Below are 16,905 nucleotides of genomic sequence, written 5' to 3'. Positions count from 1 at the left end.
TTGTGTGAGTGTTCAGAGATACTAATGGGTTTTAGAATTACTTGAGACTTTTCCTGGGGTCAAAGGAAGAAAATAAAGTATGAAGTGATAACAAAATATATGAGGTGACTAATGGACAGGTTGTATATAGAGAGAGATTCCAGCAGAAAAACACTGAATTTTTACAGCATGCATTTAAACAAATAGGAGTCTCACTGACATAGACTCTTGTCTTTACTTAAGAGCTAGAAGTGGTGATAACATTGTATACAGTCATCTTCCATATCAGATTGTTAATGATTTTTCAGTCAACATGTCACTAATCCTGACCACCTCTATACCCATTGTCACCCTTAGCTGACAAGTCTTATGAAAGCTAATGAGAGGATAATGCCACATTTGATATGGCATTAAATTGATGACTCGATTTTATGTAGCACAAATCAATTTTCCATACATAAACTTTGTATAATAATCATTAATACCTAAACCAGCCCATCTAATGGCCAGATTATATTTTAAGATTTTACTATACATTTCAGCCATCAAGATGATAATAAATATTTTGAAATGAAGAGAATATGATATCATATTTTAAGTTTTAAGAGGGTAATTCAGAGTATAATTAAATTTGAGGATTTTGTTTTAAATTGTGCAATGTACTTCTCAATATGTAAAATAAATAACTATATAGGTTATTAACATGAATCATTAAAGTAATGTGAATGGCATACAAAATAGGTATAGTAGAAATAATAGGCTAATAGCTGATTTGTCATGTTTTAAAATTGAGTCATAAATGAAGCTAATGAAAGAACTTATGTGAGATTATGAATTGCTTAATTGATTCTGTCTCTCAGACAATCAAGTCTAAATATCTATGATCATTAAATTAATTGACTGAATTATTAATAAACCCTGCTATACATTGATTATTCTTGTGTGGCTTGGAGTATGTAAGGTTTATATGAAATGTGTTGGCCTACCATGTAACTCTTACATATTGTTCTTATATTTGAGGAATGCTTTTGTTTTAGATAGGATATAATTGACATTTTCCAATTATAAAAATCACATTTTTAGGTATATCAGGCTCCATTCCTGTAGTAAAATTAAGCTTGCTTCCAGGTTCATATTAAGAAGAGAGCCATAAAAATGAATAGATTTTTCTCAAGAGCAAAATAATTCAACAAAAATTACTTTTGCATAGTGGCTAATCATGTAATCACACTGAGGCTACTATATGAAATGTATTTGCTAAAGTACACTCTGCAAAAGATTTGACTTCAATATCTTATCTCTAAATCATAAATTATATTCTTACTTTTAATCTCAAGAATTCACATCTAAAATACATAATTTTGTGTTTTGTTTGGAAAAGAACATTTGAAAGATCCAAAATAAGTTTAAGTAGTAGAAAGGGAAAAGTAAAAGTTCTTATGAATTGGAAAACGGTAGATTGAAACATTTTTAAGGAGATGTTGGAGAGAAATATGTTAGTGTTTAAGTGTGATCTCATCTCAGAACTATATAGAATGTTTATCTCATATTTTGATTTGCTCTCCATGGCATGAATAGACTTTTAGAAAAACAACTATATAATGCCAAGGCTCTGTGCCTTGCTTTCATGACTCCTTGTTGCTCTTTTGCATGGTGTGGTGTGTGTTCTGTTAGCAGTTTAGAATCTGTTAGTTCTCTCTTCCACATGATTAGCAAGTATGTGAGATAAGCTTCTAGGGTCTAGGTCAACCTCTCTCAACATTTGCTGCTCTGTGAGAAACACACATCCGGATTCTTATCTTTCCTCACCTCTCACCTTTCCTTTTCTCTCTCTCCAGAGCTCTTATTACAAGAAAGAACATTCTGTGGGAAAACTATGCAGAAAATCTGAGTGTTTAAAATATACTAAACAGGTTAGTTTAAAGAAGGGTGATTCTCTATCTTTCTGTCCATCACTACTATATCATCTCCCTCATTTTCTAAGGTAGTTGGTGCTCTACATTTGTGAATTCTCTGTCAATGGATTCAACCAACTATAGACCAAGAATATTTTTTTAAAAAATTCCATGTTACTGAGCATGTTTAGGCTTTCTTGTCATTGTTCCCTACAACTACAATATAGCAGATATTTACATGTCTTAGAATTAGGTGTTGTTAGTAATTTTGAGATGATTTAAAACATTTCAGAGAATGTGTTTAGGTGCTATGCAAACACTTTAGGTTAAGGCCTTTAATATTCATCAACTTTGGTATCCACAGAAGTCCTAAAACCAATTCTCTGATGATGGAAGTAATGTCTATATTTTAAAACATAATAAAATTACATTTAAAATGTCTTTAGATTATAAGTCTAATAAAAGTAGAGGACAATGAGTAACTTCATTTAATATGTTACAGACACTCAAATTCTTATATATTAAGGAATAATAAAGGTTTACATACCTTTATTTTTTTATTGTGGCATTCAATGAGACCATGAGAAAGAAAAATCTGCAAATATCATCTAATCAATACAAAGCTAAGTGTCTGTTAAATGCATAGTGAGTAGACAGATATCATAGAAAAATGAAATATATGTACTAGAATACCTTGCCTTTAAAATATTTAACTGAAGACACTATATAGTTTTAACATTACATGTGCATTTATAAGTACATCTACATAGAGTTTACAAAAATGATAAAAGACAAAGTCATGAGAACTTTAAAACTCATTCAAGAAAAGGAAACACTTATTCTTGGGATAGTCTAAAAGTTGGATCTTAAATAAAAAATAGGATTTGTAATGCTTTTATTAGTATACATCAATTATATATAATAATGAGTATCATTATAACATTTTCATATGCATGTGTAATATTTTTTAGCCATATTCCCTCTTATTGATTACTCTCTTTTGTTTCTTACCTGCCCCTGTAGGTCCCCTTTCTCTTTGTAGCCACCATTTCTACTTTTATGCCTTTCCCCCACATGATCTGGTGAATTATTTCAGGCTGTTCTCTGGAGCATAGGTTGGGATTTATTTATGGGTCATTTAGCAGTAGCTACACAACCAAAGAAAATTATTGTCTTCTCCATCAATCACTAAATATACATAATACACAGAGAAGAGTTGAGGAGGACACAAACTTCTCTCCCATATGTGACAAGGTGGTGACAGGAATAGATTAAACTGTAACACAGACATGCATGATTTTGGACAAGTTCTTACAGCAAGAAAACCTGGAGACCTGAGAAAAAGTGTGAGTGGGCCACATTGATAATTTGACAGTTTGGTCCTTTAACAGGCAAAGGTTACAATCCTTATTCTAGTATGTTTCTACCTACCTGATGTTTACACACATACACACACACACACAATATTTAAAATAAAAGTAACAGACTTCACAAAATTAGCCAAAGAAAATAAAAATTGGAAGGAAGGGAAATCTGTCAGGATGTATGAGAGTAAATAAGAGAGAAAGGAAGGAAGGAAAGAAGGAAAGAAGGAAGGAAGAAAGGAAGGAAGGGAGGGAGGGAGGAAGGGAGGGAGGAAGGAAGGAACAAAGAAAGAAACAAAGAGAGAAACAAAGAAAGAAACAACAAAAGTTACATCTCTGAAATTTGGTTCAATGTGGAGCATTAACATTCACTGGACAGTGTTTCTGTCTCCTCTTTGCAGATGAACTAGGTAAATATGAAAGGCTGTGTCTTCTGTCACTAGGAAATCATAGACTATTGTTGCCAAATTATGTGTTAAGAATGCAATGATAGGTCCCAAGACATTCAGATAAGCATAAAGTTATAAGTTTAGAGTTTTAAAATATGTTGATACAGGGACACTTTTGGTCATATAACTGTTTGTTGTAGGAGATTCTCAGCATATAAGAGCATTCTTGAGCACTTAGGTCTTCTATATATGAGAACTATTTCTCTGTAAATGAGCACACATCCTATGACAGTCTGGACATAAAGTCAAAGCTAACTTAAAACATTTACAGTGCACTTTCTCTAAATATTGTGTAGATGGTGAATAAAAGTATGAGTTAGTTATCAGTTATCATTTTTTCTTCTATAAAAGTAGAGAACAGATTATTATTTTAGAGAAAGACTAACAAAAGAAGACTTTTTCATGATTTTTCTGTCACTATTCTGAGTTAGAGATCATTATCCTAGGTTTTTAAACAATGTGAATAGAGACAAAATGTTACTTTGATTTTTTAATCCCTACACATAAAACATGTATAGTACATAGTACAAATTTAATATTTGGTCACAAAGTATAACAGTATGAAGAAGGGGAAACATTTTCACTTTACAAACTAATATATGTAAGTATTTGAATAAAAATTTGAAGCATTGAACTGTCATTTTTAGTATTTTTATTCATATAAATTCTTAGATTCCTGTTCTAAAAGTGTTATTCTTTAAATGGTTGTATCTAAATAACACTGAGCTATAAAGTACTAAGATAATTTCATTGAGTTCTCAAAACAACATAATAGCATAGCGATGATTATTCTACTTTTATAGAAAATCTATTCAGTAAAAAGATAGAGAGGAAAGAGGATAAATGATTACCCAACACCACTAACAGGACAGCAAAGAGTCAACACAAATTCCAGTTCTATAGCTATCTGAGCACACACTGTACAAACTATAGCAATATAGGAAAACAATGGTTCAAAAACAACAATTGGTGTCAGACACTTCATCTCACAAACTGCCAGTTTTTTGCAAATTATCTTGAGCATGTTATGATTTTAATCTGAGTACTGAATGATATCTAACCCAAATATGAAAGACACATACCCAACAAGATACTTTCTTGGTGCTGCACACCTATCCAATCAGTGGTCACTGTACTGTTCGCATGTTTTCCTCCTAGCATTATGAAATTTGTCACAGCAGATTGGTATAGATTGTATACATCCTGACTTTCAAAACTTCTTCTCAATACACCTTCATATAAATTTTCTTGTTAAAAGTTGAACTCAGACCTTGGGTTTATTACATGTTAAGATGTGTGAAACCCTGCATATGAAGGAATAGGTTTAATTTTGGAATGAAAGGACAGATTTTCAGTGGAAGACTTCAGTAGGAAATATTTTTAAGTTTACCTTCATGATTATGAAATTTAAAGAACAATACAGATTTGTTTTACGTCCAGAAGTAAGGAATACTTCAATGCATGCATTGGGCTTAGCCAATTTAATTCTTTAACAAGCTCCTCTAAACTTGATTCAAGTACATTTGTCATGGGCTTTATTATACTACTGAGAAACTGAATAACAAAGTTTACCCAGCAAGTAACAGTAATTATATAAACCCAGCGGTACTTCCAGAAAGCATACTTGTAACTACAGTACAATTAGCATTTCTATCCAAAGATATACATTGCTTGATCTAGATACCTTTAACTGTCATCTTGACACAGGCTAGAGTCATCTGATGAGGGAATCTCAGATGAGGGATTGCCCAGTCAGATTGGCCTGTGGGCATGTCTATAGAAGATTGTCTTGCTTGTTAGTTGATGTAGAAGGAGTCCAGTCCACTTTGGGTGACACTATTCCCTAGGCAGTTGGTCTTGGGCTACATTAGAAAGCAGTGAGTGGGTCTGTGAGTGAACCAGCAAGAAACTTCCACTCATAGTTCTGTTTTCAATTCCTTCGTGGGTTCCAACTCTGACTTGTTTCAATAATGTGACCTGAGAGTACAAACCAAATAAATTGTTCTCTTCTAAGTTGCCTTTGATCAGCGTGTTTTATCACAGCAAAGTCCCTCCCTCTCCCCTTGTGATTTGGAGGATGAAGAGGGGAACATGATCTGGTATTGGGTGGGGGAAAGGACTGAAGCCCTGAGGACCAACAGAAGGAATGGAAACAGACAACCTCGGGAGATAGGAGGTTGAGGGAACTCTTCAGAATATACCAGAGACCTGGGAGGTGAGAGACTCTCAGGACTCAAAGGGAGGGACCTTAGATGAAATGCTCTACAGTTGGGAGAGGGAACTTGTAGAGCCCACCTCCAGCAGAAAGATGGGGCATCAAGTGAGGGATGGGGTTGCCATCCCACAGTCAAAAATCTGACCCATAATAAATTGTTTCTGTCTGACAGAACTGCAGGAATGGAAGTGGAGAGGAGCCTGAGGAAAAAGAGGTTAAGTGACAGGCCCAAAGTGGGATCCAGCTGAAGGAGAGGTCCCACGTCTGACACTATTACTGAAGCTACTGAGAGCTCACAAAAAGGGATTTATCATGACTGCCCTTTGAAAGACCCAACAAGTAGCTGAGTCAGATGCAAATATTTGCACCCAACTGCTTAGTATTCTCTTCACTTAATATACAGGAAAAGTCACAATAAATGAACACCTTTTTCACCTGGACTCCTCTCATCATTAGCTGGGGACTTTTCCTAGGACTTTGGAAGTAGGATACACAAAAGACACTCTTAGCCTTGAACCACAGATGCATCAAAGTTCCTAGGCACAACCTTCAGTCAATACAAACTAAGAACACATTAAAAAGTTCCCAGCCTCTTATCTCATTCTTTTCCAGAAAGTCCTTGGGGCATTGAGTCATAGTTATAACCACAGCAGTAATTAGGGCAGCTTTTATTGGTTCCTCTTTCTTCTCTGAACCCAAACACTGTTGTTTTCTGAGAGTGCTTCTCTAATAAAGTGTTTACTAGTGATTCAAGACTTAGTTTGCCCCTCTGCATATATATCATCCCAATCTTGCCACCTCACATAGGAAAAAAAAGAATCATGGACCATTTTCATGATATCCAATCTCACATATGGCATTAATGAGTATCCTGTAAATCTACCTTATTCGTGGTCAGAATGATTCATCAAGTTTCACTTCTTCTTCTGTACCTATTATTTGCTGGATTATATGGGGTTAACTAAGGAAATTGAAAATGTAAGATAAAGTATAGATGAAAGTTAAGTATACTTTAAAACTACAATTGTATTAACATAGCCAACTACAGAAAAATCATCTTAAATTAAGAGGGAGCTTCTACTGTCCTATGCCAGCTGTCAACAGACTAATTTTGGAAGAGGAGAGAAGAAACAGAGCTATAGTAAGGGATGGCTACCTCTGTGTCTGATTCCAACACAGACTTCCTATCATTTCCAGCTTTCCCACAAAGAGTTCTATCGTCTATAAGATGATGTATAGGTAGGTAGAGGACCCACCTGATGTAGATCTCTTGCAATGTGCTTTTTCAGGGTTTGTATACTTTTCCAAATGACATTGCTTCCCCCTAGAACTTGCACATGTGTGACTAACTTTCTCTTTGAGAATAGGGTTCTTCCTGGAGGTGGCAAGTTTTCTGTGATTCTTGAGCTACACCCAAGGTTATACTGGAAACTTGAGGAAAGGGTGGAAAATGTCTTGTTTTCCCCAAAAAGCAGGTGTTGATGATCAAGGACAAATCCAGCCTCGCACAGAACATACACCAGCATCTTCACACTGGAATAGAAACAGGGGCAGGTGCCAATCATCTGATTCCTTACCTCACAGATGAGACAATCCTGGGACATCCTCTCCACTCCATATCCACAATAGTAGATGGTGGTCCAACAATATGAACCCAGGAGTCCACAGAACTAGATGTCTCAGCAGTTACAATCCAGTGATGAAAGTCTGGAAAAAGCAGAGAAGAAACGAGATGACAGAGGAAGATTTCAGAGAATTGTTTATGAAACAGCAAGGCTCAACACTGGTTGGTTTTCCTTTTAATTCACAGAGTCCTGGAGTTAAAAAAAAAACTCAAATCAGTAGTGCTTTTCTTTTGTTACTTTTGATCCTTTTTCCAGGGATCTGTTCTGAAGCCTTGATTCCTGCTTTCCTTCCCTTCCTTCCTAGGGCTCCTCACATTCTTTTTATTCCATTTTCATGAGGTATGCACTCTTTCCATTGAGTAATTTGTAGCAAGTTTAAATTCCAACTATTTAGACCTCTCAGTATATCTGCTTTTTTTTTCTTTCTTTCTGACAACTCCCCATAAGGCCACGGGAACTTCAAAAGCCAGTCAAATGAGGTGTGGGTGAACAAACTGTAGAAACATGGATACAGGAGACAATAAGTTTTCCTACATTCCTTAAATAAAAGTACACACAGTGACTGCTCCTATGTTGGGTTCAAATTTTTCGAAATTGACATTAAAAAGAAAAAAAATATTGATAGTGCTGGACATATTGCTCAGTGATTAAAAAAAAAACAAACTTGCTTATCATGCTCAAAGACCTGATTTCTACCCCCAGTGTTCTTTACACCTGCCTCCCAAGGAGTTATCAATATATTGCATTGAATTTTCAGGAGTAAAGTTTTCACTGAAGGAAATACATGGTCAACCCTACCGTTTGTGCTCCACACTAAGTAAGATCCTGTATTAGATAGAGTTCTTTAGAGGAACAGATTGATAGAATACATATTGAATATGTAATATTTAAAACATATATTAAAAGGAAATGAGTTAGATCATTTTTCACAATAGAGGATAGTGATCCAATGTTGGGTCCCTCGTCTCTCCTTCCCATCCATGCTGGTGGTGCCTGGTAAGCAGGGACGCAGTGCACTCTCTTCACGGGTTCCACTCAGCTCTCTTCCCCCAGCCAGAGAGGGTGGCTGGTCCATTGCAGTGTGGTGCATGCCCTTCCTGACCGGTGTGTGCACGCTCTTGGGCCCCATTTTAGCCCTGGTTTGGGCCTTGACTAGAGTTTGAGACCTGTCTTAGTCACTTCCGTCCTCAAGTGACTCAACAGGACCTGTTTGGTCCTTCCTCTGCTCAGCTGTTGCTGATGGAGAGCTTTGCCATTTGCCCTCTGTCACCCTTCCTGCCCCCTAAGTCATCTCACCCCACCAAAACCTCTCCTCCCTGTGCTCCAAGTTTATATAAACAAGAGGTTGTTAAAGTTGAGTTTCTGCTTTGACAAGACTCCTGGTCGGGTGTGTTTCTTTGGGCCTCCAATACTCACCATCCCGCTCAGCTCCAGAGAGACCAGCGGGATGGAGACTTCGCTCTCCTCTCGCCTGGACCTGCAGGCTTTAAGGAGCTGACAGTCCAATAATAGCAGTTTGCATTATTGGGATATAATAACATGAGAAGCTAAGAACCCATGAGTCCACAGAACTGGATGTCTCTGCAGTTGCAATCCAGTGACGAAAGTATGGAAGATCCTTAGAAAGTTACTGCTACCCAGTTCATATGGGAAGGCCCAAAAATCTGTAGTCTGATGGCCACATAGGATGGAAGGATCAGTGGCTGATACACTGGCTCAGAGCAAAGCAGAAAAAGCTGGTGGACAGGCATACTTCTTTACACCCCCTTATATATGGTTCACCCATTGGAAGGTGCTACCTATTGGCTGCAGGTCTTAAACCCTCAGCAAGTCTGTTTTCCAAATACACCCACCTCCAGACATGCCCAAGGCGGTGTTTCCTTGGTGTTTCAAAAATACCATCAAGCTGAGACTAAAATCTAACAACCACAGATTCATAGCACTAGAGGTGAAGTGTATCAGTCTTGCCCTCATCCTCTACTTACTTCCAACCCTTTGCCCATTCTTTCACTTGCGTAAGAATACGTATGTTTTGAGAAGAAGCAACTGCATGAGGTGTTCCATCCAGTGCCTACCACTGAAAGGGCTTTCAGCCTGTTCACTTTGTTCTAGCTGTGTGATGTCATTCTCAATCTAGAGCACAATGAGCAATATGATGACAGCCTGAGTGGAAGTCAGTTTATTTCCTTACCCAGTTATTCTTTCTATTCTCTCGACTGGTGTGAAGTGCTTCCAGGGAAAGGCTTTGCACAGCAACTCCCATTTTGTCATCTGGTTCGGGGAGAGGCCAAATTATGACAGTCCTAGCTAGCCATAGGTTAATCATTGTCGGAAAAGGTAGCATGTCCAGGGCCTGTTGACTGGAACTTCAGCTACTCTTCTCTACCCAAGGACCTTTTAGTATGTAGCTTTTAAACTCCTATGAGTTCATTTTAAAGAAACTTCCTTCTTAGAATAGCTAGATGTCAGCTATTCCCTAGGTGAAAGTTTTACCACAGTGAGCCTTGTAGCCTTTGGACCTTTGAGCCTAGTGACTGTTCTTTGACTCATTGTTGAAAACTGGTCTTCTGCAATCTCTGCAGCTTCTGCTCCTCTGAACTGTCCAAAGTCTCCTAAGATCTGCCAGAGTGAAAAAGATAGGCAATAAGGAATGACTTAGTTAATTCACTATTGTTCTTTTCTCTTCTCAAAACATATTTTAAAGCGCAACCTATTTAACTTATTTCATCATATTGAGAAGTGTCTAACACACTGGCCTCTCCATATAGTATGCTGTAGTTTCCTATACCATTCTACTTTGGTTTTTATGCAATAGTGTATATCTCTGAACATTCTACTAAGTCCATACATTTCATTTGGAATATGCACACACATTCAATTATATTTTATGGCTAGTATCCATTTGGTTATAACACCTCATGTGCTCCCTCATCCTGTCACTAATTAGTTCATTCATAATCCTTTGAAATAGGCACAGAAGTCAGCCCTATCACACTGGCTTTCACTCCAACATAGCATTCCATTGACATCATTTCCGCTTTTGATTCACAAAAACCTCCATAAGGACACAGTTTATTTTCCACCAACATTCTAGTGTCTCTGGTTAAACTTGGTAGCATTTCTGTGCTAAGTTTTATTCCTCCTCCCTTTAACAGAAAAATTCAATATTGTTTTAATCACTCTTTGTAGTACCTATTCAACATGTACCAATTCAACATTCCAACTACTTGCCTTCTGACTAGCTAGTTATGTTCCTAGCATGTTCTCCTTCACTCCTTCGTAAGGAGTTATCCATAAATTCAAATTAATTAACATCAACTACACATAATTTGTTCTCAGGGTTATTAGAACCAGTAAAAATATTAATTTGTGTTTACATAAAATGGGGGGAGAAACTTTAGTTTGTTCTAAAACGTGAAAGGAAAAAAGGAAAGAGTACATTGTTAAATACTGCACATAAATTTTTTACAGTATATTCATTGATGATGTTTTAATGTATTTTGATAGTTACATGCACATGTGAAACTTTCTTAATTGAAACACTCATTGTATGTAATTAATATAAATGGACAGAAAGATACATGATTTTTTGAGATTGTATTTTATGTGTACGACTGTTTCTCCAGCATGTATGTTTGTATATCACATATGAACAGCAACCTCAGAGGTCAGAAGTGGATATTGGGTACTCTCAGATTTGAGAGATAGCTGCTAGCCACCATGACACATGAATTATAAACCCAAGTCCTCTGCAAGAGCAAGCAGTGCTCTTAAATGCTGAGCCATCTTTCCCATACCTTATGTGACATTTTCAAAGCATAAAAGACTATAATCTCACATACAGCCTTGCTAAGGCTTCTATGTAAATAAAGATCACTTTTATTCATCAGTATAAGCTGACGTGCAAGTAAACTTCACAAAAACAAAATTATTCCAGCATTCTCATAAACTTTTTTTTATATGTCAGGTTCCCAAACACGTGACCTACATACACTGTCTCTGAGAAATTTATACTCTAATTGTCACATTGAAGTAAACTGGAGGTAATTAGAAAAAATCACTTCATTCAAAGTTTGTGTCAAGATAACTGAGTTCTGGTAATCCAATGACTTCACAGTTTTCATTGTGACATGATATTGTCCCATTTGATATAAGATCTGGAACTCTGGGGAATGTGTCTAGCCCAGCTTAGAAGCCAATCAGTTTGTGGGTTTGTTCTTGCAAAATAAGCTCAGACCTCTTGGCATTTTCTTCTCTTTGTGGTGGACAAAATGTGAACTTCTATTTGAAAGGGGGGAAAGAAAGTAGTTTAAATGACTTCAAGCTTTTTGAACATCAAACAATTTTTACTAAAGAACAGCACAGTCACTGAAGTGTATCCAAATAAAAGAATACATGAATTTGACAGCAATCTGATTCATGAAATATCCACTACCATTTTGTGGTTACCACGGTTCCAAGTTAAATACAAAAGTCTGCCTGGTGTTCTTATCCTCCATTAACAGATTCCTGGTTGGGTATCATGATCTTCCAAGAGGATGACAGTGGGCATACATGAAGAGCTATATCTTTCAGGAAATGATGCTGGCAAGGCCAACAGATCTGGCTGGGTGAATGGCCCTGGCTAGGGCTGCCTCTCCTTCTATGGTCCAAGTCAGCAGCACAAATAACTGTAGGCACTTTAGGTCTGGAAATTTCACAATGGATAAGTTTTTTTTTCCATTCTTCAAAGTCTACGGATGAAGGGACTGGTAAATAGTTTGTGCCTACATCTCAGTAGTGTGGGCAGCTGAGATCAAAGTAAGGGAAATTGTACAAATTGTCCACTTGAATCCTAAAAGAGAAAAGCAAGCCCAGACAGCTCAACCAAATATTGCTTCCTTCTCTTTGAATTCTTTATTTGTCTAATCCAGAAGTTTATGTTCTAAATGACTGGTTGGCTGAGTGGCAGGGGTGGCTCACTGTCAGGATTTGAGCTATTAGAAAGCCTGACTTTAAAACTGAGTCTTAGACTTTAGTTTTAATCTTGGTGAAGATAAGGAAACATAATCCAAATAATCACATTAAGCAACTGTAGGCTTTAATAGTATACCAAATAAAGTAGTCTCAGCTTAACACCACCACCACCACGAACAAAAAACTAACTAGGACTGGAGTGTGTTCAGAACACGGAAGTCTCATGTAACACGTTCCTTATCTCCAAGTGAAAGAAAGCTTGTCCTCTTCTTCCAATTTGAATATGTCATGGTCCTGTGTCAAATTAACTATGTGCTTGGTACTGGATAGGCTACTTGAAAGTCTAAGGGCTTTGGATAATGAATCGGAGCATTAAGCAATTTCTATATCGTTTCTTCACAAATTCTGATCTCTTCGAATATTCCAGATTTGATACTGAACATGAGATAACTGGACGTCCATATCTAACACTGGTTAGTGACATGCAATTGGCAAGCCAACTAGACTCATTTATTCATCTGGAAAATGAGACTAATTATTTTACTATTCATATTTGCTTCAAAAATCTAGTCACTATTTGTTAAACTTATGATACTTTATGTAATAGTGTTAAGTATCATTTTTAATTATTTCAGTAATTTGTGAACCAGATTACTGTTAAGTAGTTTCTTGTGTCCGAGGAAATTTAGCCAATCTTTAATACTGCCTTATTTGACATAAAAATGACATGAGCTCAAAGGGTGTAAACATCAAGGTTTAAAAAATGTATTCATCAGGCCGGGCGGTGGTGGCACACGACGTTGATCCCAGCACTTGGGAGGCAGAGGCAGGCGGGTTTCTGAGTTCGAGGCCAGCCTGGTCCACAGAGTGAGTTCCAGGACATCCAGGGCTACACAGAGAAACCCTGTCTTGAAAAAAAACAAACAAACAAAAAATGTACTCATCAATCATGTGCAAATATTTGAAGGTACACCTTTACACCTATAATAAATGACAAGTTAGTTCACTGAGAGAAAGACAATCATATTATTTGATATATTGATTAGCTATTAGTTAGAAGTGAGATGGGAACATAGATGTTAAAGAGGAAGAAAACAAAAAGAGTTATGTGCCCTCTTGTAGGGGGGAGGTGCTGATACTAAAGTCTGATTCCCTAATTGGTTCTTGATTTAGTCAGTAAAGGAAACCAGGAGCTAATTGCTGAGTGCAAGGGACAGATAGGACTTCTGGGACACAGGAGGAAAATGAGACACAGGGAAAGAGAAGTGGCTTCTTTTGTTTGTTTGTTTTGGTTTTGGTTTTTGGTTTTTGTTTTGGCCAGGCTTTGGAAAGAGAAGCACAAAAAACTCACACAAGATCTTGGTGAAGCTAGAACCAGTGGTTCTGCCATCTGTGGACAGCCAAGGAGGTCTGAGTAGCCTAGCTAAGTTTAGGGCAGGAGACTCTGCCCAGCAATTGTGCTAGCTGGCAAGTTCTAAAGTAATGAAGCTCTCTGAGTGTTTTTCTTCTAAGGAGCAAAGGTGGAGAGAGGGAAGGAGGAGGGAGAGAGAGAAAGAGAGAGAGGGAGGGAGAGGGAGGCAGGGAGGGAGGAAGAGAGAGAGAGAGAGAGAGAGAGAGAGAGAGAGAGAGAGAGAGAGAGAGAAGCCAGGTTGGTAGCTGGCAGGAAGAACAAAAGAGAAGCGGCATAGAGTGAGCCAGGGGAGCACAGCAGCTCCCAGGCAAGCCAGGAGTGGAGCTGGCAGCCCATCTCATGGCCAGAGCACAGGCTGTGGTCCTGGGCAAAGGCGGGAATGTGTTTTTAAAATTACAAGCTACACCCTCCCAGCATAAATATCGTGCACAGCTTGTTCTGTGAATACTATAGAGGGAGTCACTAAATTGCGATTTTAATGTAAATTGCTATTTATATATCCATTCCCCTTAGGATAGAAGCAGTCTGTTTCACCTTTCTTGAATCCCAGGAAAGGCCTCGACTGCCACTAAACTCAAAGTAGACACCAAAGTCTGTAGTGTTTAAAACACTGTTCCCTGGCAGGCCTTTCTTTCCTTAATATCTCCTGCTTTACTCTGGCCCATCTCAATAATACCATTCATCCTTCACTTCAAATCCGTCCCAACAGCCATGTCGTTAGAATTGATATTTGTCTTCGGATACTGTTATGTTCTTCCGGACCACCTTTATTCTGTCAAGAACGTCCCTCACCACTCTGGGAATTTTTACTCTTTTTCCAACGATCTCCTTGACACTGATATAAAAACGATTTTCTTTCTTTCTTTTTTTTTTTTAAATTAGCTGCGTCCTTCACAGAAGTACGATAAATGAAGATATAAGATTGTTTTTGTTTTTGTTTTTGTAATATACTTGGTACTTAAGTATGTTTAGAATGAACAAACATATATCTGGAAATCGATAATTATATTCTAAGAAATTGTCCATGCAAATAGTGCTGAAAGACTGCAGCAGCTGTCTCTGTCCCCTCACAGCTCAGGGACATAGGACCAGTTCTTCCTAATATCATCTTCAACGAGTTTCTTCTTTTAACATCATTTTTGTTTTCAACATAGGTAGAGTTTCTCTACCTCTCATTGTATGGCCTCAAACTTTGATTCCTCTCCTTTAAGCTTCTTGAGTATTGGGATTAGAGGACTATCCCACCCAATCTTGCTTTTTCTTCTGACTTTTTAAAATGGATTTAAATGCATGTGTGCGTGCATGTCTGTGTGTGCACACATGTACACACATGCTAACAACTGACTCCTTTAAGTTGTCTTCTGACTTCCACATATGTGCTTCCACATTAATCACACACACACACACACACACACACACACACACACACTGAAAAAACACAAATTCTTGGACCATCGTTCAGGTCAAAATTTTCAACTGGAAAGGAGATATTTTCACCTTACTTTTAAATAACTTCTACTTCTGATACTTATGTAAATACAAAGTATAAGAATCACTTACAGAGTACATTGTGGCACACTACATTTTAAAATGCTGCCTGGATTTCTGTACTGGGCATGGATAGCTACATCTCACAGCCGCAAACTATCTCCGTGATGCTCCTTAACTTGTGCCAAACTGGCAGCATACTTAGTGACCAATTATTTGATGTAGTTCAAGGATGAGAATAAAACCAATAATAGTCATCCTAGTTGATTCATTTTGTGTCTGGTATGCTTCATTTTTAGTAAATCGAAGTTGTGCCTTTTATTATTTTCCATATTGCTGGTTTAATGATAAGTTAAACTTACCCCTTTTATATATACAAGTTATGTTCAAGCTTTTTAGGTATTTTAGGATGAATTCTAAAAGAGTCAATCAACTATTTTTCTTATTAATTAATTAATCATAATTTTAATTAATAATATATTATTTATTAATTAGGATGATTGTTTTAATTAACATTCTGAAATCAAGTAAATGCATATAATTATTTTATCTCACGCAATCCAATGTTGATTCATTGAGAAGCATCAGTGTTGCTTATATAAGTTCATTGAAGCATTTTTCTGCATTGTTTTTGTGAGACAAAGAATAAAACCAATAGCTTCTCCAGATGCTTTGTAAAACCTGGCTTCAAAGTGACCTGAGGTTTAATACAGTGTCTGGGGTTTTACAAGACAAGATGAAAATGAAATTTGTTGTATTTTTATTTGTTTGCTTGTCCAACCAGAAATTTCAAGCCATTTTGGAGTTGTCATCAACCAAAATGCTTCTGGCCAAACACTTTCCTCTTAATTTTTATAACCAAAGAAATTTTCAGAAAAATTTAATCCACATGTTTCTAAGTCAGTCCATATCCAGTAACATTTCAGTGTAGGGCTTGTGATTTCCAGATTTTTGAAAAGCATTTTTTTTTATCTGAATCTCTTAGGGCTCCAGGTGAGTGAAAATAACAGAGGTGCTCCAGACACAGCAAGAATTACCCAACATGCAACGGAACAAACAGTCCTGAGGTTCCGAAAGTTTTCTTTGAGGCTCTTGCAAGTTGAAGCGGGCAGTTTTGATTTCACTTCCCCACTGGATCCATAGCAGTGTTGGTTGACCAGGTAGATTATTTCTATTTTCTTAGAAACTCCATTACAGAAAGTCAGGGACTCAGTCAACAGCCATTTGATAAATGAAAATGGTCAAGTGCTGTTATTATTTTCTATGTGGAAGAAAAGAAATGAATAGCCATAGTACTGATCTTAAAGAATATCCAAATTACTAGGTGGCAATGAAGCCCAAGGAAATAATCCTGCTTTCAAACTTCAAGATAAACTGTAGCTGTACCCAATTATCTCTAGTCAATCTGATCCTGGTGGCTTCAGCACATGTTGCTATCCACCCCAATGTTCTGGGTTCCCAAATGAAATACACACACACACACACACACACACACGCACATGCACACGCACACACACACACAC

Source organism: Grammomys surdaster, unplaced genomic scaffold, assembly GCF_004785775.1.
Source record: "Grammomys surdaster isolate TR1022 unplaced genomic scaffold, NIH_TR_1.0 63, whole genome shotgun sequence".
NCBI classification, from domain to species: Eukaryota; Metazoa; Chordata; class Mammalia; order Rodentia; family Muridae; genus Grammomys; species Grammomys surdaster.
Note: the sequence above shows the minus strand (reverse complement) of the source record.